The 26,800-nt window shown below is 39.2% G+C and overlaps 1 long non-coding RNA gene across 1 annotated transcript in view; it reads left to right on the forward strand.

The window, feature by feature from the left end:
* The window catches only part of LOC148113352 (uncharacterized), a 127,912-nt gene that overhangs the window by 19,779 nt on the left and 81,333 nt on the right, over positions 1 to 26,800 (forward strand). The window lies entirely within an intron of this gene.

Here is a 26,800-nt window from a genome sequence, read left to right on the forward strand (position 1 = left end):
TTGAGTTATCATCAACACAACAATCTTGACCTGTCATTTCAGTGTCCCTATTAAGGTCAGCAAGGGCACTGTATCTGTTATGCTGGGACACAGCGAAAGCTTTGTGTTTATGGTTCACAGCTCTCACCCTGCCAGATCCCACAGTGGTCCATACTGCCCTTCTCCTGTAGGATCTTTGTGGTAGAGGGGACTGATAGCGTGGCAGCTCAATAGAGTAGAATGGCTGAATTGGATGTCTAATTTCTGCTTTAAGAGCAGAGATTAGAGACTCTAGGTAGGTAATCTATCCATGTAGACTAGTAATTTGTTTACAAATAGGACAGTATCCAAATTTGAAAAGAGTACTGCAAAAGACAGCTGCAAGACAAGTATTGCACTGACATAAGCCAGTCATCCTGAAATAAAATAAGTTCACAATCTCTGGTGAACTTACCATGAATGTATTATTGCTGTTTTGGGTTTTTATGGTTTGCAGGCCACCACCTTTGTCCTCTGCATTCCCTCTCAGACTTCCCTACTCACAACCTCAGAACTTATTAGTATAGGCTATAGGCTTATCTTTTCAGAGGGTTTTACCAGTATGTAAGGAACAAAAAGGAAAAGGCCAGCATATAGCGGAGTTTAATATATGGCTAAAGGAATGGTGTAAAAGGGAAGGCTTTGATTATATTAGTCATGATATCTGCACCTGGTCCAATGAAAAACTGTACAAAAGAGATGGTTTGCATCCACCAAAGAAAGGGATTGAGTTACTTGGCATTAAATTCACAGATTTTCTAGATAAACATTTAAACTGAACAGCGGGGACAGAGAATTAATTAATACAGAACATTCCTGTCCCCAGCAACCTAAAATTAATAGGGTTAGCAGTGCGTGTAACATAGATGTTAAGGCGGGTATGAATATCAACCTTGCTGTCAAGCAAAAACAAGCATTTAATAGCGAGTGCCATACCATGTGCACTAATCAAATAGGTGGTAAGGCAGTAGGGAACAACACAGGTTATGTAGAATGTAAACACAGGGTCAGTCAAAATGGATTCAAATGTCTATACAACAATGCACAGAGTATGAGGAATAAACAGGGTGAATTAGAAATTCAAGTAAATGAGGCCAGATATGATATTGTTGACATTACAGAAACTTGGTGGGATGAAACCCATAAAGCCCATGCATCTACATAGAGGGAGGTATGCAGTGGGGTACCCCAGGGCTCTGTTTTAGGCCCAGCACTCTTCAACATCTTCATCAATGATTTGAATGAGGGGATAGATGGGGAACTCATCAAATTTGCAGACCAAGATAGCAGGAATAGCCAACACTCTGGAAGATAGGCTTAAGATACAGAAGGATCTTGACAGACTTGAACATTGGGTGCTATCCAACAAAATGAATTTAAATGGTAAAAAAAGTAAGGTTTTACATTTAGGCAAGAAAAACAAAATGTGCAAGTACAGTTTATCTGGTACTTGCTCAATAGTGGTGGCTGTGAGAGGGATCTTGGAGTCCTAGTGGACAATCACTTAAATATGAGCCAGCAGTGTGCTGCAGCTGCCAAAAAAGCCAATACAGTTCTAGGCTGCATAAACAGAGGGATAGAATCAAGATCATGTGAAGTGTTAATACCACTCTATAATGCCTTGGTAAGGCCACACTTGGAATACTGCATCTAATTTTGGTCGCCACAGTATAAAAAAGATGTTGAGACACTAGAAAGAGTGAAGAGAAGAGCAACAAAGATGATTAGGGGACTCGAGGATAAAACATATAAAGAACGGTTGCTGGAACTGGATATGTCTAGTCTTATGAAAAGAAGGACTAGGGGAGACATGATAGCAGTGTTCCAATATCTCAGGGGTTGCCAAAAAGAAGAAGAAGTCAAACTATTCTCCAAAGCACCTGAGGGTAGAGCAAGAAGCAATGGGTGGAAACTAATCAAGGAAAGAAGCAATTTAGAACTAAGGAGAAATTTCCTGACAGTTAGAACAATTCATCAGTGGAACAACTTGCCTCCAGAAGTTGTAAATGCTCCAACACTGAAAGTTTTTAAGAAGAGATTAGATAACCATTTGTATGAAGTAATGTAGGGTTCCTGTCTAAGCAGGGGGTTGGACTAGAAGACCCCTAAGGTCCCTTCCAACTCTGTTATTCTATTCTATCCAAGCTGATGTGTATCTCTGTAATGTACATCTCACCATATTGTTTATGAGAGTGGCATTCTTTGTCTGACTTCTCTGATGGGAACAGACCAGTATAATTGAATCTCTAGCTTAGCTCTCATTTTTCTCAGAGCACACAAGCCCCACAATCACATCAAGGTAGTGCCTCACAGGGGGTTATTATTAATATTATTAATTGTTACATAATTAATTTCTGTTCACAAGGCTGTTATAAATAAAAAAAAAGGATAAGCCACAAAAGTACTGAAAAATAATCTAAACTGATGAATTTGATTTAAACTGGAAATGCTAAACTGGGGTTTTTTGGTAAAATGAAAAGAAAGGAAGCTCATAAGACTGAAATCCATTTAAAAAAAGCATAAATGTCTGTTTGCTCCTATTTGAAAACTATTCAGGCAAGTGTCTGGGACTCTCGTTTGCTTTGTAGCCATTAAATTTTGACTTTGAGTAAGCTGAGAGGTATTATAGCAACTGTGTGTGATTCAATAATTGAAGCATGAGGCAGGACACCTCTGTTTGTAAGTAATATTAAGTGTCTATAAAAAAGTCCTATCTATGGGCATTATCAAAGGGGCAAGTAGGTCAATTAAGGAAACTTAATTGGTCCCATAAACCAAACCTGAACTCTTTTGTACTTGCATTACACGTAAATGTAACTACATAAGGGGTGGAATGTTTATTGTAATCTTTTGGAAATGTATAGCTTCTGAAAATACCCAAGTTCCAGTGGTGGGTTCCTCCCAGTTCCGCCTGGTTCTGCCAAGCCGGTAGCAGTGACGATATGACATCACCGAACTGGTTCTGGCCCCCCGCCCCCCCGCCTCCCCACCCCCGCCCCCACCCCCTGCATTATTCTTACCTTTTATTTGGCCCCACCCCCAATCTATTGCTGCCTCCTGAGTCCCAGCTGATGGCTAGAGGGAAAAAAACTGTTTAAACTCTTGCCGCAGGGCTTCAAAGAGCCACCCTACAGCTGATCAGTGTTAAAAGAAAACAAATGAGTAGACCGGTGCCTGCAAAAATACATGAGTAGATCAGTGCCTGCAAAAATACATGAGTAGATCAGTGCCTGCAAAAATAAATGGGTAGACCAGTGCCTGCAAAAATACATGAGTAGATCAGTGCCTGCAAAAATAAATGGGTAGACCAGTGCCTGCAAAAATACATGAGTAGATCAGTGCCTGCAAAAATAAATGGGTAGACCAGTGCCTGCAAAAATACATGAGTAGATCAGTGCCTGCAAAAATAAATGGGTGGATCGGTACAGCTCTGCAAGCAGTTAAAAGCCTGGTAGACCAGTACCTCTGCTAAATCCTAAATAATTGTCACATGACCATCAAGCCACACCCACAAAATAAGCCACGCCCACAGAACCGGTAGTAAAAAAAATTAGAATCCCCCCCTGCCAAGTTCCTATATATAGTATTTTAGAATACCATTTCCTTTACTATGTAGGAAAACATTATTCATATGTGCACTCTAAATACTGCACCACCTCGGCTCTATGGTCTATGACCATAATAAAGTTATATTCTTCTATTCATATATGCAATTTTATTTGTGGGATGGCTTTTCATATGCAATTTTCTCTAACACAGTCATTTTTGTTTTAAACTAATATTGCACTTCAAAATAAAGAGAATATGAAAAATTCTATAATGGGCTGTGATAGCACTCTTAGTAATTTGCAAATAACAGTATGTTGCCCGGGGTGGGTTTCACTTACCTTTGCTACTGGTTCGCTCTCTCGCGCGCCACTTCTGCGCATGAGCAGAAACTTCTGCGCATGCACAGATTCTATTTGATGATGTCTGGGTGGGTGGGCAGAGCCTCCCACCGCCGCTGCTACTGGTTTGCCCAAACCAGGGTGAACCGGTAGCAACCCACCACTGATATTGCTCCCAGTAAACTTGGTCCTCATTTTACCGACCTCAGAAGGATGGAAAACTGAGTCAACCTTGAGCTGGTCAGTATCAAACTCCTGCTACGGGTAGAATTAGTCTGCAATACTGTATTCTGACCTCTGCACCACCAGGGAGCACCAGCACCATGGAGACTGTTATGAACAGACAACATTTACAATGGGAACTTCACATAAAAATCTAACCAAAATAATTGTATGTAATTGTATGTAAGAAAAATTGTCTGATTTTTTAAGAACTGACATCATGAACAAAAAACTTTTAATTTTTAATGGAGTCTGCTGTATATTTAAAAATGAGTCCCATTGTGATCAGTATAATTCCTGAAATTGTGTTTTGTTATGCAGGTCTTAATATTGTAAAGCATGAATATACTATTGATTTTCTTTACTGCCATTGGTTTTCAAATCTTTAATAATGCTCTAGTCTATTGTAAAGCTTCTAAGATGATTTGTTTCTGTGAATCATACGTCATGCCATCTCTAACAAGATGACCATGAGCTCTGTAGTCAATATACATCTCTGCATGATAAATTAAAGTAGAAATGGGCCTGCTAGCATTTATCACGGTTAACTTTTACTGAGAATAGACCCAGTCAAATCTCTCCAATATTCATTCAACTAGATTACTAATAGGAATTTTGCAATATAGTTCAACCAAATGATACATAAGTCAAAGAGATGGATTATTGGAATTATTGGAACCATACAGTGTGTAGATTACTTGTATTGTATGCTTCCTTTCATTGTGTTCAAGGAGCCTAAACGATCTGTCATAAAAACTTTGACTTTGAATCATACTTTGATCAGATCTTTCCAACTTTATGATTCTCTCACACTAGTGAGTTTTTATCCTCACACAGATAAGTAGGTAAATGAAACAAGCTAAACATGGCTGTTTTGTCTTTTGTGATGAACAAACGCTCTTCATGAATATACCCAATCTCTTTAAAATGACACATTGTTATTTTATGATTTATTGCATTCATACCCAGTCTTTTTTCAAGATCGATTACATAGCTATTCTTCTATATTTTTAGTCCACAACAAAATTCTATGATGTAGCTTTTGATGAGGGAAAATAGTCATACAATTCTTTCTATGACTGAGTGAATTAAAGGTAATTATAAATATATATATACTCAGTATCCTGCTTCTACCTCCAAATTGTGGGATACAAGCAACATTACATTGACTTGCAAGGTAAATGTTTAGTGTTTTGTTTAGATATTTTGGCATGCATAAAGAGTATGACCATACTGAGGGTAGAACTGTGTTTTGGTTGAGCTTATGAAAACTGCCCCAAATGTCTCAGAACTACTATTGTTTTATGTTTTTTATTTGTCATATATCCACACACATACACACACACCTCACACATACAAACACATAACGAGAGAGAGAGAGAGGAAGAGAGAGAGAGAGAGAGAGAGAGGGAGGGAGGGAGAGGGAGCGAGAGAGAGAATGTTTACATACTACCCACAGTCTGGGCATTGATTAGGCTACAAAAATTATAGATAAAATTAATAATTGTATCTTTAATATTAGCAGGTAATACTCACATGGCATTGAGACAACTAAGGCTTTTAATTTAGTCTACTTTTTTATTTAAAAGAGTTAGCAAGTTAATTAGTTTGACCTTGGTGATCAATGCCATGATAGACATCAGAGACCAATACTCATAGGACCATCTGTGTATCGAAGGTTACATCTTGAAGAATTTTAAAATAAGAAACAATACATCATTATTTAATTAATTTCTTCTCTTTTGGGCTGCAGGGTAAGTAAAATGAGCCATGCATCTTTACAAAATCTCAACTTCTATATTTTGGGAATATAGTTCAATATCACATTTACATCTTTAACAATTCTATTTTTATCTAAATTAGTATTTACATATAAGATAACATGAAGCCAAAGAATAATAACACCAAATCAGATGTCTCAAAGAAAACTCAAATTTCTTCAATTATCAGCACACATTACTTAAGCACAAATACATAAAATCTAATTTCTATCCTGTTAAAAAGATTCTTTAGTGAATCCAATAAACCCAAAACAAAACTGCCTGATGAAGTAATTTTAAATTACAAGAAGTATGTTTTACCTTTCTTTAAATCTGGACACACCGATTTTCTAAAATTGGATATTCCAATTCTTTGTTCCACAGTTCAGTTATCTAATTAATGCTAATTTTCATTCTTTGAAACAATTCTGTATTAAATTGAATTGTTGGATTCAAATCAAACATTACATAACTTAAGTATCCGAAGATTGTGGATACCTCTGAGGCTGCTAAATCATCTAGGCCACATTGTTTCATCAGTATATGTTTCAATTGTATATATTACCAAGCAGATGTTGTAGATAAATCATATTCAGAATGTTATAATTCATTCTTTTTAAACCAACCTTTATTAAGTCAGCATTTAAAATATGCATTTCTCGTTTGGAATTGTATAATCTAGATTTAGTCCTTTTCTTTTCTCTCTTTTTAAATATATTTTACTTTTTATCTTTTATTTTTCTCTGTATCATATATAATATTGCTTACTTTAAACAGAATATTGTGATAAGTATGCATAAAATATATGTGTTATAAATATACAAACAATATTAATGTAAAGAATTGCAACCAATGTTAAACTCTGTGTCTACAAGGAAAAGAAAAAAAAAGACAAGGGAAAGATCAACATATTAGAAACTTATTAGCATTGTTACATGAAGAGGACAAAAAATTGCTAATGTAATTGTTTCCACAATGGAAACATTTCAGAGTTAGTGAAATGGCAGTGCTTATGTTTAAAAGATGCTTCATCTGGACAACATAAATGTCATTGGTAATTTTATGAAAATGAGTTTCTCTACCGAATTGCTAGAAATTTCTTGCCTTAAAATAGAAAAAAATGACCTAAGTATGATTATGAGGATACTTATATGAAGCAGCAGCAATTACTGCAATTTGCATACCTAAATTAACATAATTGTTTTAAATACTAGTGATTTAAAATCCCAAGAAAGTTTTGACCTATAATTGTCATAAATATGGGTTATGAAAATAGTCAACAATTCAGATTTTTCCTAATGAGGTATCTAGTTTTGGGGATTATTCAAATTGTTTACTTAATTATCTTGAAAAGATGAGCCACAGTTTTACTGAGATTTAAAAAGTGGATTTTTAGAATGAATGTTTCTTTGAAAATATTCTTTCCTTTAACACACCTTACATTTACAATATATAACATTAATTGGCCGCATCATAGTTCTATTTATTGACAGCAGTTAATGGATTGTAGATTAGTCAGTGACAAATCACTTGTGCTTAATAAGCAAGCAATAGTATCCAAATGATTATTGACCATAGTTCTGTCTTTATTTCATCATAGCATTATAAACAAAACCACTGTGAATATCTTCCTTTTGTATGTCTTTGGATGGAAAGGTGATAGTGGTCTACAAAACTGGCATAATAGCTTCGACTTTAGAAATTGAAAACTACTTTATAAAGTTTCTCTTACTAAGGAAGTTCTACATTACAGTCTATTAACAAAAGAAAAAGTATTTCATAATTACAATATGTCTTATGATATGAAGGGGTCACAAAACCCCATGAATTTTGTTGTAATAATATCTATTTTTATTTTGTCAAGTGTCAGGGCAGGGATCAGGTGCCAATCAACAAAGCAATTAATTCTTTTGGATCCATAAGCACACCAGTGAATAACATGATTTGAAGCTTTATTATTAGATTAGCAATAGTACTTAGCAATGATTTTTAGATTTACAGTATATACCTCATTCTAGTGCTTCACTCTCTGAGTTGTTTACAATGTCAAAATATTGTCCCCCGCAATCATTTTACCGATGTCTGAAGGGTAGAACATTGAGTCAACATTAAGCCTGTCAGGATCGAATTCCCAACTGTGGGCAGACTTCACCTGCAATATGCATTTTAACCACTGAGCCACCAGGGCAAACAGAGCAAAGGCAAATAGTGTAAAAGCATTGCATTAGAATCATATATAACAAGCAAAATAATACCCAAATTTCTTACAAGTTTAGAAGCACTCCTTAATAATGGCACCAGAGATACTCCCAGGGTGACTAGTTTCCATAGCACCTAGCACTAGGTTCTGTGCAGAACCTCCCAACAAATAACAACTCTGCAGTTTTTATCAAAGCCTGGTATCATGACTACATGGCACTGCTATGGTCAAGAGACTGCAAGACCTGACCTTGATTGGCTGGCAGATGACTCTGTGATGGAAATCAAAAGTCTGAGACTTTGAAGCGGGAAAAGTTTGAAACTACATGAAACATTCCCCCCACCCACTTTCTGCTTTGAACAGCAAGCAAGAGTAAAAAACAAGCAAGCTAGCTTCTAAACTTTTCTTCATGTAAAGAAAAAATAAAAATATATCACTAATTCCTTGAAATAACAATGGTCTTCTGCATTGCTACTACAATAATTCATTGCATTGCTTCTTCTCTTTCTCTTGGCATATTTTAAAAATAGAAAGAATAAAAGCAGGGGTTGGAGGATATTGGAAAGAAACAAATTTTCAGAAGCCATTGATTATCCTATAACATTGTTATACAAATTATGTTTTAAAATGTATATGATTTAAAAATAGAATTTCCAGATTATCTCGATTTCATTGAGGGCCACATCAGGGTTGTGTTTGACCTCAGAGGGCCGGAGGTGGTGGTGGTGTGTGACCAGGGGTGGGCATGGCTGGGGTGGGTATGGCCATGGTGGCTGTTTGACACAGACTCAAGGTGCATTTTTTTTCCTTTTCTCTTCTTTCTTTCCACAATTCTTTACTATAACCATTTTCCTATCTCTTCTTACTGGCAAATATTTATTACTTATTCTTCATATTTCACTAAACTTTTTATTTCTAAATTTATACCCCATTGTTTAATAGCAAATTGCTTTTCCAGGCAGAAAAGCTATTTATACTATCATATTTTTATTATTCAAGTAATAATAAAAAATACAATAACATAATAACATGATAATACAAGATCTAACAGCAGAGGTAAATTTCCAGGATAGAAAATAGAAATGGCTGTCAATTATAGATTGTTGATTGTAGATTAAATGGACCCACAGTATGTAAAATATGGCATTAAACTGTAGCATTAACATAGTACATTGCTTGTTTTCTATCCAGATCAGGCACTTATATGAGGCTACATAATTGTAATCCAGTCCAATCCAGTCCTCCTGCAGCACTCTGCTGGCCGAAAACAGGCCACACGGGCCCTCCATTTTTGGCTAGCAGAGTGCTGCTAAAGGCAAGGGAGGCTGAAAATGGGCCTCGCAGGGGCCTCGCAGGGCCTTCTCAGGGCCCATTTTCACCTGGCAGAGTGTTGTTGGAGGCCAAGGAGGCCAAAAACAGGCCACATGGGCACACACAGGCCCCCATGGCCTGTTCTGGCCAGCAGAGGCACAGCGGGCTGGTCCTTTGATATTTCCAGACCGGTCCTGCAGGCCAGATTTAAACACCCCGTGGGCCACATCTGGTCCATGGGCCTTGAGTTTGACACCCCTGATATAGTGTGTTTATTGACCACAATATTTAATATAATATTGTATTAGAAAGAAGTACTGCAATAGTTACTGAAACAGTCATTAGAACAGAACAGAACAGAATAGAATAGGATAGAATAGAATATTTGGCCAAGTGTGATTGGGCAGTCAAGGAATTTGTCTCTGGATCATAAGCTCTCAGTGTACGTACAAACAATAAAGTAATATAATCATAAGATGCCAATAGGAGAAGGTAGTGGAAAAGATGAGAAAGATAAAATGAACAGCCGTACTACATGGGTAAATATCGTTAGACATAAAACAATATTGTGGGAATTTATTTTTTAGCAGAGTGAAGGCAGAAGGGAAAAATATAGCCCTGTTTCTAATTGTTTTAACATACAATGCCCTATAGTGCATTCCTTAGGGGAGGAGTTGAAACAGTTTATGTCCAGGATGTGAGGGATCTGTAAATATTTTCTCAGCTCTCTTTCTGACCCATGCAATATACAGGTCCTCAATGGACGTCAGGCTGGTTGCATATGATATATATCATATATATTGTTCCATCATCTTTTAACACAGTGGATAGAGACCTAATGAACTTCTTACTGTTAAGTAGAAGAAAGCTGTCAATCATATACCCCCCCCCCCATTTCTTTATTGTCACTTCCAATCCTGATATTTTTCCTATTAGAGCAGCTGAAGAGGAATGTCCCTTCCTTGAGTGATATGGTCTATTTGTGTCTCGTTAAATCACTGAATAATTACCATTAAAAAAAAAAAACTAGAATGCAATTATTCTGTTTTCCAAATTAGATTTAGTCCTGTTCCTATTATTTAACTGAATCCAATATTCTAGTTAAAAATCTACTAAACAGAAAATAGACAACAATTTAGGTAATTCCTGAAGCCAAAAATAGATAACTTTATTGATTTACCCAAAAGCTTGTTCTCCTAGAATAGTCTTTTCTACTGGAACACTTCATGATGTTTTCCAAACATATAAAATTCCATTAGTTTTCTCAAACAATCACACTTGAAACAGCTCTTTAGATTCTAGTTATAGTTATAGGTATTATAAAAATAAATGCTGAGATTTTTATCTGTTACTGTGAGTGAATTGGAGAAAAGATGAAAAGTGAACTAATTACTCAGGAAATCATATTACAGATTTAGGGGGCAACATCTTCTCCGCTTGGTGTTTCATGAAATGCATTTTTGCTTTTGATATATGAAGCCCTAATTTAGGGATCAGACACCTAGGACCAATGGATCTAATCCAGTTTTCCATGCTGCCTTCCTTTCCAGAGCTTTTGCCCCATCCTCAAAACTCCTTTTATTGTACCATTCAAGGTTTACAGTCTTGAATGAAAATACTGTTAGCTCTGTCATTTCTCAAAGAAATATACTGTAAATATTGATCATTATTATTCCACATAATCAAAATTTAATGTTATATTATGAACAACACCTGGTTATAACAACTATTTTTCCTAATGTATTTGCAAATGAGGTAGTCAATAAGAATTCTAACCAACGAATGGTTAGAATTAAAAGAATTATGATATTGCAACATCCATTCTATATAGATCTTGAATAATTTCAAGATAATTCATCCCTTAATCTAATGAGAACACGAAGATTATGGACAAGAGTGTGAAGGTTTATTTTATTATTACCTTCCTAAGAACAGTGAATGTTATTTGTATAACTATGTAATTAACTTGGTTTTCACTTAGCATAAGATAAATACTTTAGATGTAATGAAGGCCAGTTTGGTGTAGTGATTAAAAGTACCAGGCTATAAACTGGGAAACTATGAGGTCTTGTAATGCCTTTGGCAACAAAGTAATTGGGTAACCTTGGTTCAGTCACTCTTTTTTAGCTCTAGGAAAAAGAGAAAGCAAAACACTTCTAAAAATGTTTTCAAGAAAGCTGCAGATTAGATATCAACCCAAAAAAATCTTAGATGATGGCCATTCACGAACAAAGGTAAATATTTATTTATTTTTATTTATTTTATTTGTTTCCATTTCTATACCGCCCTTCTCCAAATAGGACTCAGGGCGGTAAGTAAAGTAAGTAAAGCCAAAGTAAAAAACAGAGCATACAAAATTTAAAAAACAGTATTAAAATAATTAAATATTTTGGCCGTAAATTAAAACAACCCAATTTAAAATCAATTTAAAATTTGACTCAAGCCAGCCCAGCTAGTTGAAATAAATAGGTTTTCAGGGCCCGACGAAAAATCCAGAGGTCTGTTATTGTACGTAACTCTGGGGGGAGGTTGTTCCAGAGGGTGGGCGCCGTCACAGAGAAGGGTCTCCCCCTGGGGGTCGCCAGCCAACATTGTCTGGTGGACGGCACCCTGAGGAGGCCCACTCTGTGCGAGCGTACTGGCCGGTGGGAGGCTATTGGTGGCAGAAGGCGGTCTCGTAAGTACCCTGGCCCTAAGCCATGGAGCGCTTTAAAGGTGGTCACCAACACCTTGAAGCGCACCCAGAAGACCACCGGGAGCCAGTGCAGCTCGCGCAGGAGAGGTGTCACATGGGAGCACCTCGTCGCCCCCATAGTTCCCCGCACAGCCGCGTTCTGGACCAGCTGGAGTCTCCGGGTGCACCCCAGGGGGAGCCCCATGTAGAGAGCATTGCAGTAGTCCAGGCGGGAAGTGACTAGTGCCTGAGTGACTGTGCATAGAGAGTCCCGATCTAGAAAGGGGCGCAACTGGCGTATCAGGTGAACCTGATAAAAAGCCCCCCTGGCCACGGCCGTCAAATGATCTTCTAAAGACAGCCGTGCATCCAGGAGGACGCCCAAGTTACGAGCCCTCTCCGTGGGGGCGAGTGATTCGCCCCCAATAGCCAGCGATGGCATCAGCTGGCTATATCGGGATGCTGGAAGCCACAGCCACTCGGTCTTGGAGGGGTTGAGTCGGAGCCTGTTTCTTCCCATCCAGGCCCGCACGGCCTCCAGGCACTGGGACATCACTTCAAGGGCATCGTTGGGGTGGCCTTATATACTGTACGTGTCCCAGGATAATATTTACACGATCAAGATTCACCTCAGTGAATTGGGAACTTTGTTGTTAGTTGTGAAATCGTGTCCGACCCATCGCAACCCCATGGACAACGTTCCTCCAGGCCTTCCTGTCCTCTACCATCCTCTGGAGTCCATTTGAGCTCATGCCTACTGCTTCAGTGACTCCTAGTCGTGATTTATTTTATAGAAGTAAGTGATGCTGAGCTTTTACTCTTTAAGTTTTAGCCAGCAGTTCCATGGAAAAGGATTATGTACTTTCACAGAAAACTGTTCTAAGGTTTTCAATAGTTGTATAGATGTTTTGAAACTGACTAATGGAATTGCCAAAAAAGAGTAATGGAACTGCTGGATAACATGACAGAAGGAAGACAAAAAGAAAAAATTTAGTTTCCTTGTTTTTAGAAGTTTATAGGGGAGAAAGAAAAGCATTGTTTTGCAAAACAAATTCAAAGAAGTGTGTCACACAAACTTTTATGTAAGAAAAACACTTCTTTTCATTTTGCCATATGTCTAGTATATGCATCTATTTAATTTCAAATAGGCTGACAAACCTCGAATTTTATTCCCAACTATTTCTAATAAGACAATGGTGAATTATATTGCTTAGACTTAAAAATATCAAGAAAAATAATTTAACTGAATGAATTGAATTGCACCAGTTCACTGTATCTTGATGGCAGGATTGACAGCAGAAAAGGCAGACCTGCATTAGGGACATCTGTATGACAACAACTCTCTCAGCTCAGTTTAATGGCTGTATAGCAAAATAACTGATCTGGTGTACTATCACACTGAGACATTTCTGTTTAGGGTTCAATTTGGCCTTTTTGAGGAGAAATGCTGCTGAGAGTAAGTCTTTTAATTGTGGGCAGTGAGAAAGGAAGGTAATATAACATTATGTTTCAAATGTAAACTGCTGTGCCTTGGCAAAGCTATTAGAAGTTTTCCTCTTTGCAGAAGGATTGATACAAAAGGCCAAATTGCTTTCTTGCAACACTGAATGAATCTGTTGTGTTTTTCAGGATTACATATCAGATACTAATATTCCTACAATATCAGCTAGCTTGCCTTTGAGCCCAACAATTTGTGCAATTCTAGTTTGTCTTACTGAAAACATTACAATGGAGAAAGACAATTAAGTATTACTTAGAACTTTTCTAATTTTTTCCTTGCTGTGCATTCTAAAGTCATACTGCTGCATTAAATTCTGTGAGCTGAAAACATGTAAATCATTTTCATTCATGTATGGTTAAAAACCTCTTGATCCATGGGGGTCTGTTACATTATGGTATCTGACTATTTCTTTGAAATTCATACTTAAAATTTATGTCTATACCTTTAAAACATTTCTTCTTGTTGTTGTCTAACCAGCATGTGTATTTGTGTGTGTGTGTATGCATTTATATACCCTGTATATAAAGATTTATATGCCACTCCAATCCCAAAAGGGCTCTAAGTAGATTGCAAACCGTTCTACAGTAAAACGATTTAAAATAATTTTTGAAAGTCCTAAAATAAAAGTACAATAATCCCAGCACTTGAAAAACATTCAAATTATCAAACAAGACAAGAAATTAATAACAGGAAAAGCTTATAATTCATAATCATTTAGTGCTCCTAAAAAAAGGCTTTTCTAAAAACAAATGGATATGGCCAATGTAATTTTAAGGGCCACATTGTTTCAAAGAATGAGGAGTTGAGAAGGCTTGTCCCTATGTGCCCTGAAGTTTACAATTCCTAAAAAAAGAGATCTGGCAAGGCCCCACTTTTATTTTATTGGATAGGAGGCATCTCTAAAAGAAGACAATCCTTTATCCAAGTCTTAGTCCCCACCTGGATTGCACCCAGAAAAGAATTAACAATCAGTTATCAAAGGAAAAGTTAGTTAGTTAGTTAGTTAGTTAGCTTTTTTTTAAAAAAGGCTCAAAGCTTTTGACACTACTTAATCTGCTGCCCTCTAAAATCCAGACCATATGGTAATTCTGAATGATCTTTAATGTCAGGCATATGTAAAACACTGATATAATTATTTATTATTTATTTTATTTATTTGATTTGATTTCTATATCACCCTACTCCAGAAGGACTCAGGGCGGTGCACAGCCAAACAATAAAATACATACATACAAAATTTAAAAGTGGAATTAAAATCAAATTAAATAGTTTTGGCCCAGACAAATTAAAACCCCAATCAATTTAAAACCAATTTTAAAATTTAAATATATAAAATACTAAAAAATATTAAAAATTAAAAATCTTTTATAAAAGAGGGAGAAAATTAGGCCAGGCCCGCCTGGTGAAATAAAAAGGTCTTTAAAGCGCGGCAGAAGGTGCGCAGATCCGGGATCCTCCGTATCTCCGGGGGGAGCTCGTTCCAGATAGTAGGTGCCCCCACAGAGAAGGCTCTCCCCCTGGGGGCCGCCAGTCGGCATTGTTTGGCCGACGGCACCCGGAGGAGCCCCTGTCTATGGGAGCGTACCAGCCGGTGGGAGGCTATTGGTGGTAGTAGGTGGTCCCGCAAGTACCCAGGTCCTCAGCCATGGAGCGCTTTAAAGGTGGTAACTAAAACCTTGAAGCGCACCTGGAAGACCACTGGGAGCCAGTGCAGCTCGCGCAGGAGGGGTGTTACATGGGAACGCCATGTCACTCCCATTACCATCCGTGTGGCCGCACTCTGCACCAGTTGGAGCCTCCGGGTGCTCCTTAAGGGGAGCCCCATGTAGAGAGCGTTACAATAGTCCAGGCGGGAAGTGACGAGGGCATGAGTGACTGTGCGTAAGGAGTCCTGATCCAGAAAGGAACGCAACTGGCGGATCAGGCGAACCTGATGAAAAATCCTCCCGGTCACGGCCGTCAAGTGCTCTTCTAAAGACAGCTGTGAATCCAGAAGATGGCCAAGTTGCACGCCCTCTCTGTGGGGGCCAATGATTCACCCCCAATAGTCAGTGATGGCACCAACTGACTATATCAGGACGTCGGAAACCACAGCCACTCGGTCTTGGATGGGTTGAGCCTGAGCCTGTTCCTCCCCATCCATATCCGCACGGCCTCCAGGTACCAGGACATCACTTCAAGGGCATTGTTGGGGTGGTCTGGGGTGGAGATATACAGCTGGGTGTCGTCAGCGTACTGATGGTACTTCACCCCGAAACCACGGATGATCTCGCCCAGCGGCTTCACATAAATGTTGAACAGGAGGGGCGAGAGGACCGACCCTTGCGGCACCCCGCATATGAGGGGCCTCAGGATCGACCTCTGCCCCCCTGTCAACACAGACTACGACCGGTCAGAGAGAAAGGAGGAGAACCACTGCAACACAGTGCCTCCCACCCCTAACTCTTCCAACTGGTGCAGCATGATACCATGGTCGATGGTATCAAAAGCCGCTGAGAGATCTAACAGAACCAGGACAGAGGAGCACCCCTTGTTCCGAGCCCTCCAGAGATCATCTACCAACGCGACCAATGCCGTTTCCGTGCTGTACCCAGGCCTGAAGCCCAACTGGAACGGATCCAGATATGACGTTTCATCCAGGTGCTGGGGGAGCTGTTGCGCAACCACACTCTCAACAGCCTTCGCCACAAAGCGAAGGTTGGAGACCGGACTATAGTTTACCAACATTGCCGGGTCCAGGGAAGGCTTCTTGAGGAGAGGCCTCACCACTGCCTCTTTCAAGGCGGTGGGAAAGTCACCCTCACCCAAGGAAGCATTTATAATCCCCTGGAGCCAGCCTCGTGTCACTTCCCGGGAAGCCAGCACTAACCAGGAAGGACACGGGTCCAATAAACAAGTGGTTGCGTTCAGTCTGCCCAGAATCCTGTCCATGTCCTCAGGAGTCACAGGATCAAACTCATCCCAGATAACATTCTCAAGACCTGCTCCAGTCTCTCCCCCTGAGACTACCCAGTCGGAGTCCAAATCTTCCCGAACCTGAGTGATTTTGTCATACAGATACTGAACAAAATCCTCGGCTCTACTCTCCAAGGGGTCCTCCTGCGCTTCCTGGTGGAGCAGGGAACGGGTCACCCTAAAGAGGGTGGCCGGGCGGATATCTGATGACGTAATAAGAGCAGCAAAATAGCTACATTTCGCTGCTTTTATTGCCACTAGGTAATTCCTAATATGGGATTTTACTAGTGTCCGGTCAGATTCAGAAAGACTGGCCCTCCAACTACTCTCTAGGCGTCTTTTCTGGTGCTTCAACTCCCTCAGCTCCTCGGTAAACCAAGGAGCCAATGGAGATCGGCGCCGGGTCAGAGGCCACAAAGGCACGACCCGATCCAGAGCTCCAGTGGCCGCCCTATCCCAGGCGTCCACTAGGTCTCCAGTTGAGGCATGTGCCAGAGCCTCAGGAAATGGCCCAAGCTCCATCTGGAATCTGTCAGGTTCTATCAGGCGCCTGGGGCGGAACCATCTTACCGGCTCCGGCTCCTTGCGGCGGGGTTCAGCGGTTCAAAGGTTGAGATGAAGGAGAGAGTGATCTGACCATGACAAGGGTTCGGTAACTATATCCCCTATCTCAAGTTCCCTCAACCACTGTCCAGAGACAAAAACCAGATCCAGCATGTTTCCCCCCGTGTGGGTAGGGCCATGAATTAACTGGGTCAGGTCCATAGCTGTCATGGAAGCTATGAACTCCCGAGCCACCTCAGATGTCTCATCCATGGACGGCAGGTTGAAATCCCCCATGACCATAAGCCTAGGGATATCAATCACCACCGCGGCGATGACGTTGAGTAGCTCGGGCAGGGCTGTTGCCACATGGCAGGGAGCCAGGTACGTGATCAGCAAACCCATCTGAACCCCATGACCCCATTTCACAAAAAGGGATTCACAGCTGGCCATCTGAGGAACGGTGGCCTCCCTCGGTCTCAGACCTTCTTTAATAATAACTGCTACCCCCCGCCCCTCTCCTGTGACCTCAGCTGATGGAATGCTTGAAAACCTGGTGGGCACATTTCAATGAGGGGAACCCCCCCCTCCTGGCCCAACCAGGTCTCCGTAACACCTGCCAGGTCTGCACCTCCCTCCTGAACAAGATCACAAATGAGGGGGGTAATAATCCAAGGAATATGTAACTCAGGCATGATCTCCCAACCCATGGGCCATAAGAATCTTTTCCATATACTTTTCACGTGCTCTTTGAGCAGGAGGTATGACACCAAGGAGATCTCCAGATTATGAGGAAACTGTTTATGAGAAAGTATGGTACTCTCCAGACCCAAATACACATACTCCTGATTTTGTATGGTGTTTAAATCCAGAGGCAAACTGCTTTGCAAAGGCTGAGCTTAAGCCTTCCATCCTTTCTTAGGTAAATTGAGGACCCAGTTTGTGGGGGCAATAAGCTGAATTTTTTAGATTGTGCAGAAATGAGTAGATTAACTTTGAAAATCAAAGAAAGAGAAGATACAGAATACTTTAAGATATGGGGACAATTCTATCATTGGTTAGAAAATAGATATAGATAAATAATTTAATAATTAAATAAGAAAATGATATAATAAAAGTATTGTATCATGAGAGGGATGTTGTAAAAAAGGAAGAAAAGAGGAGTAACAAGAGGAAGAAGAAGTCACTGAAGAAACACTGAGATGACACAAGGAATGATTTAGGTATTATGTGTTTGTTTGTGTATAAAACAATAAAAAACTATTTACAAAAAAAAAATAGAATTACCTTATATTGGAGGGACTTCCCGAGGTCAGTGACTGAATCGCCCTTGTCTAGAAGAAGAAGAAATACTATAAAACTGTACCTGCTACTTCTAACCCTGAAAGCCATTTGAGGATTATCTCGGGTTGTATGGTAACAAAAGCTGATAGGATATACAGCAAGACCAGGAGAGTCATCATTCCTTGTTCTGATTTTGCTGAAGGTCATACCTAAAGGGCAATTAATATGGTTTTACCTGTGTGAATATCTCTCTGTAAACTGTGTGTTTGTGTGTGTCTAACTCTTTTAATCTCAATCTCTCTCTCTCTCTCTGTGTGTTGTTGTTTTTTTCTATCACTCTTGCTCAACTTTCTTCCACAATGACAATTCTGACAGCTTCGATGTTTGACTACAAATTATTCTATTTTAACACAAACCATCAGAACCCTGGTTAAAGTCCTGGATCCAATTCCAAATCATTAACTGTACCACACTAGTTCAATAAATGTTTTCTGCAATATTTACTAAATTTTGGAAATTGTGTTTTTCATTCAACCAACCATTAAATTATTTCATTAGGAATTATTTTATCAATTCCTGTGTTTTGCACATTTGTTTTTAGTAAGTCTTCTTAAAAGGACACTGTACATTTATATGTAGATGTAGATATAGATGTGTGTTATTGTTACTTTCCTATAAAATATATCATTTTATTGTGATTTATAATCACTTGTCAAAGAACTTGAATGACGAAACACTTGTACATAAAATCCATTTAATATTTAATCAGATTAGATTCATACACAATATGCAACAATTCAGATAATTCAGTATAATAACCAATTTTAAACAACCATAAAAAGATGGTAATTTTTTAAACAAAGACACATTGAAGATTATGTAGATTAAACTGTGTCTGAATAACTAAATACATTATTGATTATATATCATTTCTAACTTACATGGCAAACTTGTATGAAAGGCCTAAGATAAATACATGATAATGTCAAAATAATTATCTCAAGTCTTCATTGCTTAAAAGATACCATTTTGCATTGTATCATTTGCATCATGGTACAAGTACCGCAATTGTCTACTCTGACGCTTCACCCATGTGGAGACACTATGCATCAAGTTAGAGAAGGCTGCAAGAAATAGTTTTAATACTGATGTTAGTTGGAATGGGAAGAAGTAATTTATGCGAATGCAAAGTTATATCATTCTTAACTTTCATCCTGTGAAATCTTGCATATTTAAATTATATTAACAAACTTAATTCTACACAAAATATTAAAAATATGTTCATTGTTGCACATGAAGTTTAATTTCAATTTGGTTTTCCAATAAATTGGGTAAAATATAACATTGTTATAGTAGAGACTGATTGGTTTGAAGGGAAAAAAATGTATAATTTGCCTCAATAAAATTCAGATGCAATTCAGGAATTGTTTTTTTTCTCCTTTTCCTTCTCTTTTTTCAGGCAAAAACTCATGTAGTAATAGAACGCTTTTGAATGAGGAAAACTCTAATAACTTATGGTATACATTTATCAGTTAAAGGAAAGCTCAGTATGTCTTTGTATCTAAAATATTCTAAGACAATAATGCAAAATTATGTCTGTAGATCCAAAGGAATCCTATATATAAGGAATATAAGGTAGAAAACATACCTGTGTTTCAATCAAAGAAACTTTGCAAAATAAAAAGATATGCAATTATCCAATTTTTACGTAACTTTCTTCTTTGAAGTATAGTGCTACTATTCAAAGAAGCATTGCAGTTAAGCAATGTGAATTTGATGGTTTTCTCTTTATGCATTAGTTTCTCAAAATGCTTCCGAGAATGATCAGAAAGCACTGTAGCATCACTCAAGGAAACACTTCAGGGACAGTAGCCTACATATGAAGATGTATTTGTGACGATAAAACCTTCTCAAACAACCTGCTGCACTTCGGGAAATGATCCTGTGCCCACACTGTGATGATTACCTATACACTACAGGATATGCTGTTGATTTTAAACTTGTAGAAGCTGGTACTGCTGTGAGCATTTGGGTTATATTTTTTATGGTAAAAGAAAGAAACAACACTCAGCTTCATGTCATTTATTCAATAATGCAAGTACATCCTTCCCTGTCATCTCCACTGTGCATGTCTAAAGAAATACTTCCATTCTTTTCAAACACACAATTATAGAACAGAAACTGAGGAACAGGTTATGGAAGAGCAGTATATTAGCTATGGCTCAGTTGCCTTGTCTTCTCCAGACCTTACAGCATCACTGAAAGCAATAAATATGAAAAGTTCTAAATTTATTCCCTATTCAGTGATAAAGCAAGCAAATATGAATACATTTGCTATATATCTGACCTGGCAAAACATCTAATAAAAATGTGAACTTTTAAATAAATTCTTTAATTCTATATGTTTATTATCTGCAAAATAAATGTTTGCTAAACATACTTGAGCTAATAGGACAATTTTAACATATGGTTGGGACCAACTATAGTCTCCTTTTAATGACTCACAATCCATTTTATTTAAGACACAATCCATTTTATTTAACCACAATAATATGAACATTATTCAGAATGGAGTCCAGAATCATAATCAGTTACTGTAGTGTTCTGCTGTTCCAGCTACTATTTTCATAATATCAGCACTTTTTTAGCTAATCTATTATCTATTATTTCACTTCACTTTTTTATATACAGTATATCTCACCCAACAGGTACTGTGATTGAGTCTTTGCTTTATTCTGAGAAGTTTCTAAATTGTAATGGTAGTTATAATGTGAAATAATAACTCAAAAGCTTCATACTACTATATCCAGTGTCTGTTCATTTGAAGGGACAATTTTCCATATGGTCACATGCATTGCTTCTATAATAAGACAGACCAGAAAAAAATCTTTTTTTTCTATATAATCTCACTTAAAAACAAACAGCCACTGTAGCCTCTTAAACAATATGCTTTATGTATCTGTAGCACAAATGTAAGTTAAGATACCTTAAAATAATCCTTATATTTATTTATTAGTCGCATTTTTATGCCGCCCAATTCCTGAGGGAGTTGATCTCATTGGTACCATATTTATACCATTGCTGCAGGAATATCACAACTATCATTGAATTCATTGAAAGACAATCAAAGGTGCTGCTGCTATTGTTAAAGTCTTGATTGACTTGGGACATAGGTAACTAAATATTTTCATTGCCTGATAAAATCTATCTGCCTGATCAGGACAATCAGAAACTGCCAGCTTGAAATCCTCACCCACTAAGAAATAGACTGTGTGGGGGTTTAGAAAGCATCATCTCTAGGGATTTTAGATAGCCCCTGAGGCAAATGTGGCCTGTATTTTATAGTCTTCCAGAAAGTTGTAAAGAGTTGGTGGTTGGTGGGGGTTTTTTTTGTTTGTTTTTTTGCTAAAGGACTTTGGTATTGATAATAAAGCCATGAATGTAAATTCTACAGATATGTAATGTTCCCTATGATAAGATTATTTCATATGGGAAGGCAGGAATATTTATTCTAAAGCTATTAATCTACCACATATTCATTTTGGATTTAAAATCAACTTTTTTTTTTAATGATGCAATTTTACATCTTACATCTGCTGGGAGGATAAGGATGCAAAAGTGGGGTTATGATATAACATATTTTTTAGATTTTTTAGACTTTTATTATATTTTTATACCGCCCTTCTCCCGAAGGACTCAGGGCGGTGAACAGCCATAATAAAACAATATACAAGACAAATTTAAAAACCATATTAAAATAATTCAATTTTGGCCGAATTTAAAATTCCCATTCTAAAACCCTTATAAAACCATATTTAAAACCCATATTTAAAACCCGAATTAAAATTATTGTCCCATCAGACCGGCTTGCTGGAATAACAGGGTCTTCAGCGCACGATGGAAGGCACGGAGGTCGGGGATCCTTCGTATATCCAGGGGCAATTTGTTCCATAGGGCAGGAGCCCCCACAGAGAAGGCTCTCCCCCTGGGAGTTGCCAGTCGACATTGTTTGGCTGACGGCACCCTGAGGAGGCCCTCTCTGTGGGAGCGTATCGGTCGGTGGGAGACAGTCAGTGGCAGCAGGCGGTCCTGTAAATATCCAGGCCCTAAGCCATGGAGCGCTTTAAAGGTGATAACCAACACCTTGAAATGCACCTGGAAGACCACCGGGAGCCAGTGCAGCTCGCGCAAGAGAAGTGTTACATGGGAGCGACGGGTCGCCCCTATTATCACTTGCGCGGCTGCATTCTGGACCAGTTGGATCCTCCGGGTGCTTCTCAAGGGGAACCCCATGTAGAGAGCATTGCAATAGTCCAGATGGGAAGTGACAAGGGCATGGGTGACTGTGCGCAAGGCGTCCCGATCTAGAAAGGGAAGCAACTGGGAGATCAGGCGAACCTGATAAAAAGCCCCCCTGGCTACGGCAGTCATATGATCATCCAACGACAGCCGTGAGTCCAGGAGGATGCCCATGTTGCGAGCCCTCCTTGTCTAAACACATTGCTTTGTACTGCAATTGTGTAGTTAGGTCACATGTCACCTACAATTTTCTACAATGGCTTTGTGCAAGGGATATTCCTATTTAAATTCTAGACATTTGTGTAAATATTTTATTTTCAGTTTTAGAGCTATGATTTAGTTATTTTTAACTCGGTTTATAATGCAATAGGAAAGCTTTAAATTTTCTATGATGCTCCTTAGAGTGTTGGGAAATACGATTTTTCTGACAGGGTACATTATTTTTCTATTCATCTAGAAGAAATGAAAAGCAACTCTTAAGAAGAGATTATTTAAAGATATATATATATATATATATTCTGAGGTTTTCGCGGGTGTTTGTATGTAGGTCTTTGGTTATTCGGGTTTTCTCCCGCGTAAAATTGGAAGTGTCTTGGCGACGTTTCAATGAAGCCTCATTCGTCATTTTCAGGCTGGTGTTTTCGGCTTCATGCTTCTAGGAGCACGAAGCCGAAAACATCAGCCTGAAGATGACGAATGAGACTTCGTCGAAACATCGCCAAGACACTTCCAATTTTATGCAGGAGAAAACCCGAATAACCAAAGACAGACAGACACACACACACATACACACACACACACACACACACACACACACACACACATTTGTTCCATTTTCAAAAGATCTTAGTACTTCTATACATTCACCACATTTGTAATTAAATTACTACACCTTATATTCTGATTCCACTTGTGCCTCAGCTTGTTTTGTAGTAAAAGCTTTTCTGATTAGGTTTACTATGCTAAATTTATTTCATTGTTTTAGGTTATGTTAAAAATAGAATTTGGGATATAAATGATCTATCAGTGTCAATCGTGTTTATATCTTGTCAGATATGAAACAACATGGAGCATAGAGATTCCGCTTCTCAAAACATACAATATCAAATTAGAAGTAATTATGATGTCTCCTTCAACGTTCACTTACCATATTTTTCAGACTATAAGATGCTCCAAAGTATAAGACGCACCTAGCTTTTGGGGAGGAAAACAAGGGGGAAAACATCTGGAAAACATCCCAGCAATTTACCTCCTTGCAGCAAACAGCAAACAGCCTGGGTCAGCTTCAGCACAATCTGATTTAGCACAAGCAGCTGATTGGCAGTTGTATTAGCCTCCGGAATACCGCCTATCAGGTGTTCCAGGCTGCAGGTATCACTGCTGTCGCCGCCCATCGCTGCTGCTGCCTATCGCCGCCTCTGTGCTGTCAGATAATTATCTGAAACAGTGCCACTGAACCACACTGTCTATACTGGAAGGATGGTTTTGTGTTTATACTTTTCCTCCATTTTGTCTAAGGGACGGAAGGGGGAGTGGCTTAGCCACCCTATAAATATGACCCCCTTTAGCCATACACACGGGGGAGACAAAAGGGTAGACACAGGGTAGACACATGGAAGGCACACAGGAGAAGGGATTATGCTCTAGGCACATTTATCTCAGAAATAAATAAAGACCAAGATACAATGTTCTGTGATTTAAAATGTAAATAGTTTATTGATTTTAAATAAACAAAGTTTTTCTTGATAAAAGAAATCTGGCTTAATTGTAGCTGCTGGGACATTCCAAGATCTTATTGACCTCTACAACCTAAACTAAAAACTTTTCTAACAAATTGATAGCAAGAGGATGGTTGTGGTCTAATGATCTTTAGCAAGCTCACATATGTCATCTAAAATAAAAGGGGTCACTAAAAAGAAAATTACTTGGACCCGTGAATCCCTGGTATTAACCAGAGCCCAGAGGATTCAGATGGCTAGCCAGCATCAAGAAAACTGCGAAACAAACACGACCAGCAGAACAGATGATTTTGACAGCTCTGATGAAGAAGCTAAAGAATATGCTGAAAAAGGAGCCAGTGGGCAAATTGCAGGATACAGGTCAGTTGCCACAAGTCCTGAAAGGCCCCTAATTGACTTTTCCTCTCACTATGAGGAAAATACTGGCAAAGAAGAATACCCTTATGATCTTCTGCTTGAAGCAACTCCTGACCCCAAAGAAGCAGCAAAGTCCAGATATAGTATCCTAAAGGCTTTAACTGAAGAAAATGACTTAAATGAATCCCTCACTAATCTCCTCATAACAAAGAGGCTATCTGACCTCCAAAAATCAAGAGATATGTTGAAGGCAATAAAAACAAATGCTTCAATTACCTCAGAGACTCCTGTGAGCCATTATGCCAGAGAAAAGGTGGCAAAAAATTTTCTGTCAGAACCTGCCCCTTTAAATTTTCTGACAGAACCTGCATCGGCTCAGCAGAAAAACAAAATGGCAGCTTCACCACTTCCTGTTGTCACAGGATCCAAAATGGCGACGCCCATGAGCCACCAACAGGCCAAAGGCCTAACAACTAATACAAACCCCATTAATAAAAAACAGCTAATGGGAGCAACTAATTACGAGCTGCCACCAACAGCAGTGAGACTGCCAACCCTGACTATCTCATGCATGCTGCAGGGGCAACCAACACGACCACCCAGCCAAACAACCCAGGGGCAAACTAGTTTACAGGAAGCCATAAATTCCCTGGTCACCGCTTGCAGCGCCATAGTAAAAACTTTTAAAAATACGGCTGAAGCTGCAACCCTGGCTATCCAACCTGATGTAGGCAGCCACGCAATCCTGAGGCATACTGCGCACCACCGCAGCAAGCATCACCGGCCCAGATGTTCTTCGGAGGACCTCTGGCTGAGATCCTCACACATATGGCCGATCCTCTTCTGCCGATGACAGCATGCCAGCCGGCATCTTCCATCCGAGGGCTTCGCCCTCCAAAAGGCTTGCCAGCTTCAGAGCCCTTCGCCTGCTGTCCTGCGCCGATTGACAAGCCCTGGGAATCTTCCGAGGCCTCCTCGTCGCATCTTCAAGGACTCTGGGCCCAACCGGCTTTTCCTGATGATCTTCAGGCCTTTCCGGCCCAATCCAGTAGACCGGAACCCCTGCCGCGGCCTTCTTTGGGAGCCCAAAGGAAGACGTCTTCCCCAATTGAGCTCCAGCCAGGACTGAGACTTGCACAGCCACATTGCACTGAGGACCTCGCACATGCACAGTGTGAAAAACCTCTAAAAACAGCATTTCTTACAGCTATTCCGATGCCTGCTATAGGGAGTGTTGACATTCAGCACTCTGGTCAGCAATGGCTGCCAGAAAAGCCTGAAAATAATAATTTAATGCATTTTTTGACTCCTGCTTTGCCCCAGGGGTTCAAAAAAATTACAATTAAATGGGGAGAACCATCTGGACTGGTGCAAGCAGGTCCAGGTGGTGCTCATGAAGCAAAATTGTTTATATATGTTAACTAACCCACCTGCCATCCCCTGGTCAGCTGAGGATGAACAGGTGCACAAAAAGGTTTATAGCATACTACTAGAAGCCATCGACACAGCCCTATACCCTAGTATACCTGATGGTCTCACAGTCCAACAAGTATGGACTAAATTAAATAATCTCTTTCGTAGTACAAATGTAGGCACCACAACAAGGTTATCAATGAATTTTTATGGGACAAAACTCAAACCAGGCAGCAATATGAGTGAGCATATTGCAAAATTAAAAGGGATGAGGGCTGATTTAATTCAACGTGGCCACAATGTATCAGAGGAATCTTTAGTTAGCATAATGCTCAGCTCTCTGGATGATAGCTGGGATACATTTATTACAACTATTGATGGTTTGGCTCCAGAACTCCTAAATGTGGAATATCTTTCTGGGCACCTCATAGATGAGGATAGGAGACATAAGTATGGTGTTCCATACCAACAAAGAAACCAAAGACCCATTAGGAGACCAAATAATAATTATGACAGGGACAATACGGTTCCCAAATGTCATAGCTGTGGCACACAAGGGCACTTCAAAAATGAATGCCCCAAAAACAATAGTTATAAGCCAACTAGCAAGAAACAACATAAGAAAAGCTATCACAAG

This window comes from Pantherophis guttatus, chromosome 5, assembly GCF_059756535.1.
Source record: "Pantherophis guttatus breed Tessera chromosome 5, ASM5975653v1, whole genome shotgun sequence".
In the NCBI taxonomy this organism is placed as follows: Eukaryota; Metazoa; Chordata; class Lepidosauria; order Squamata; family Colubridae; genus Pantherophis; species Pantherophis guttatus.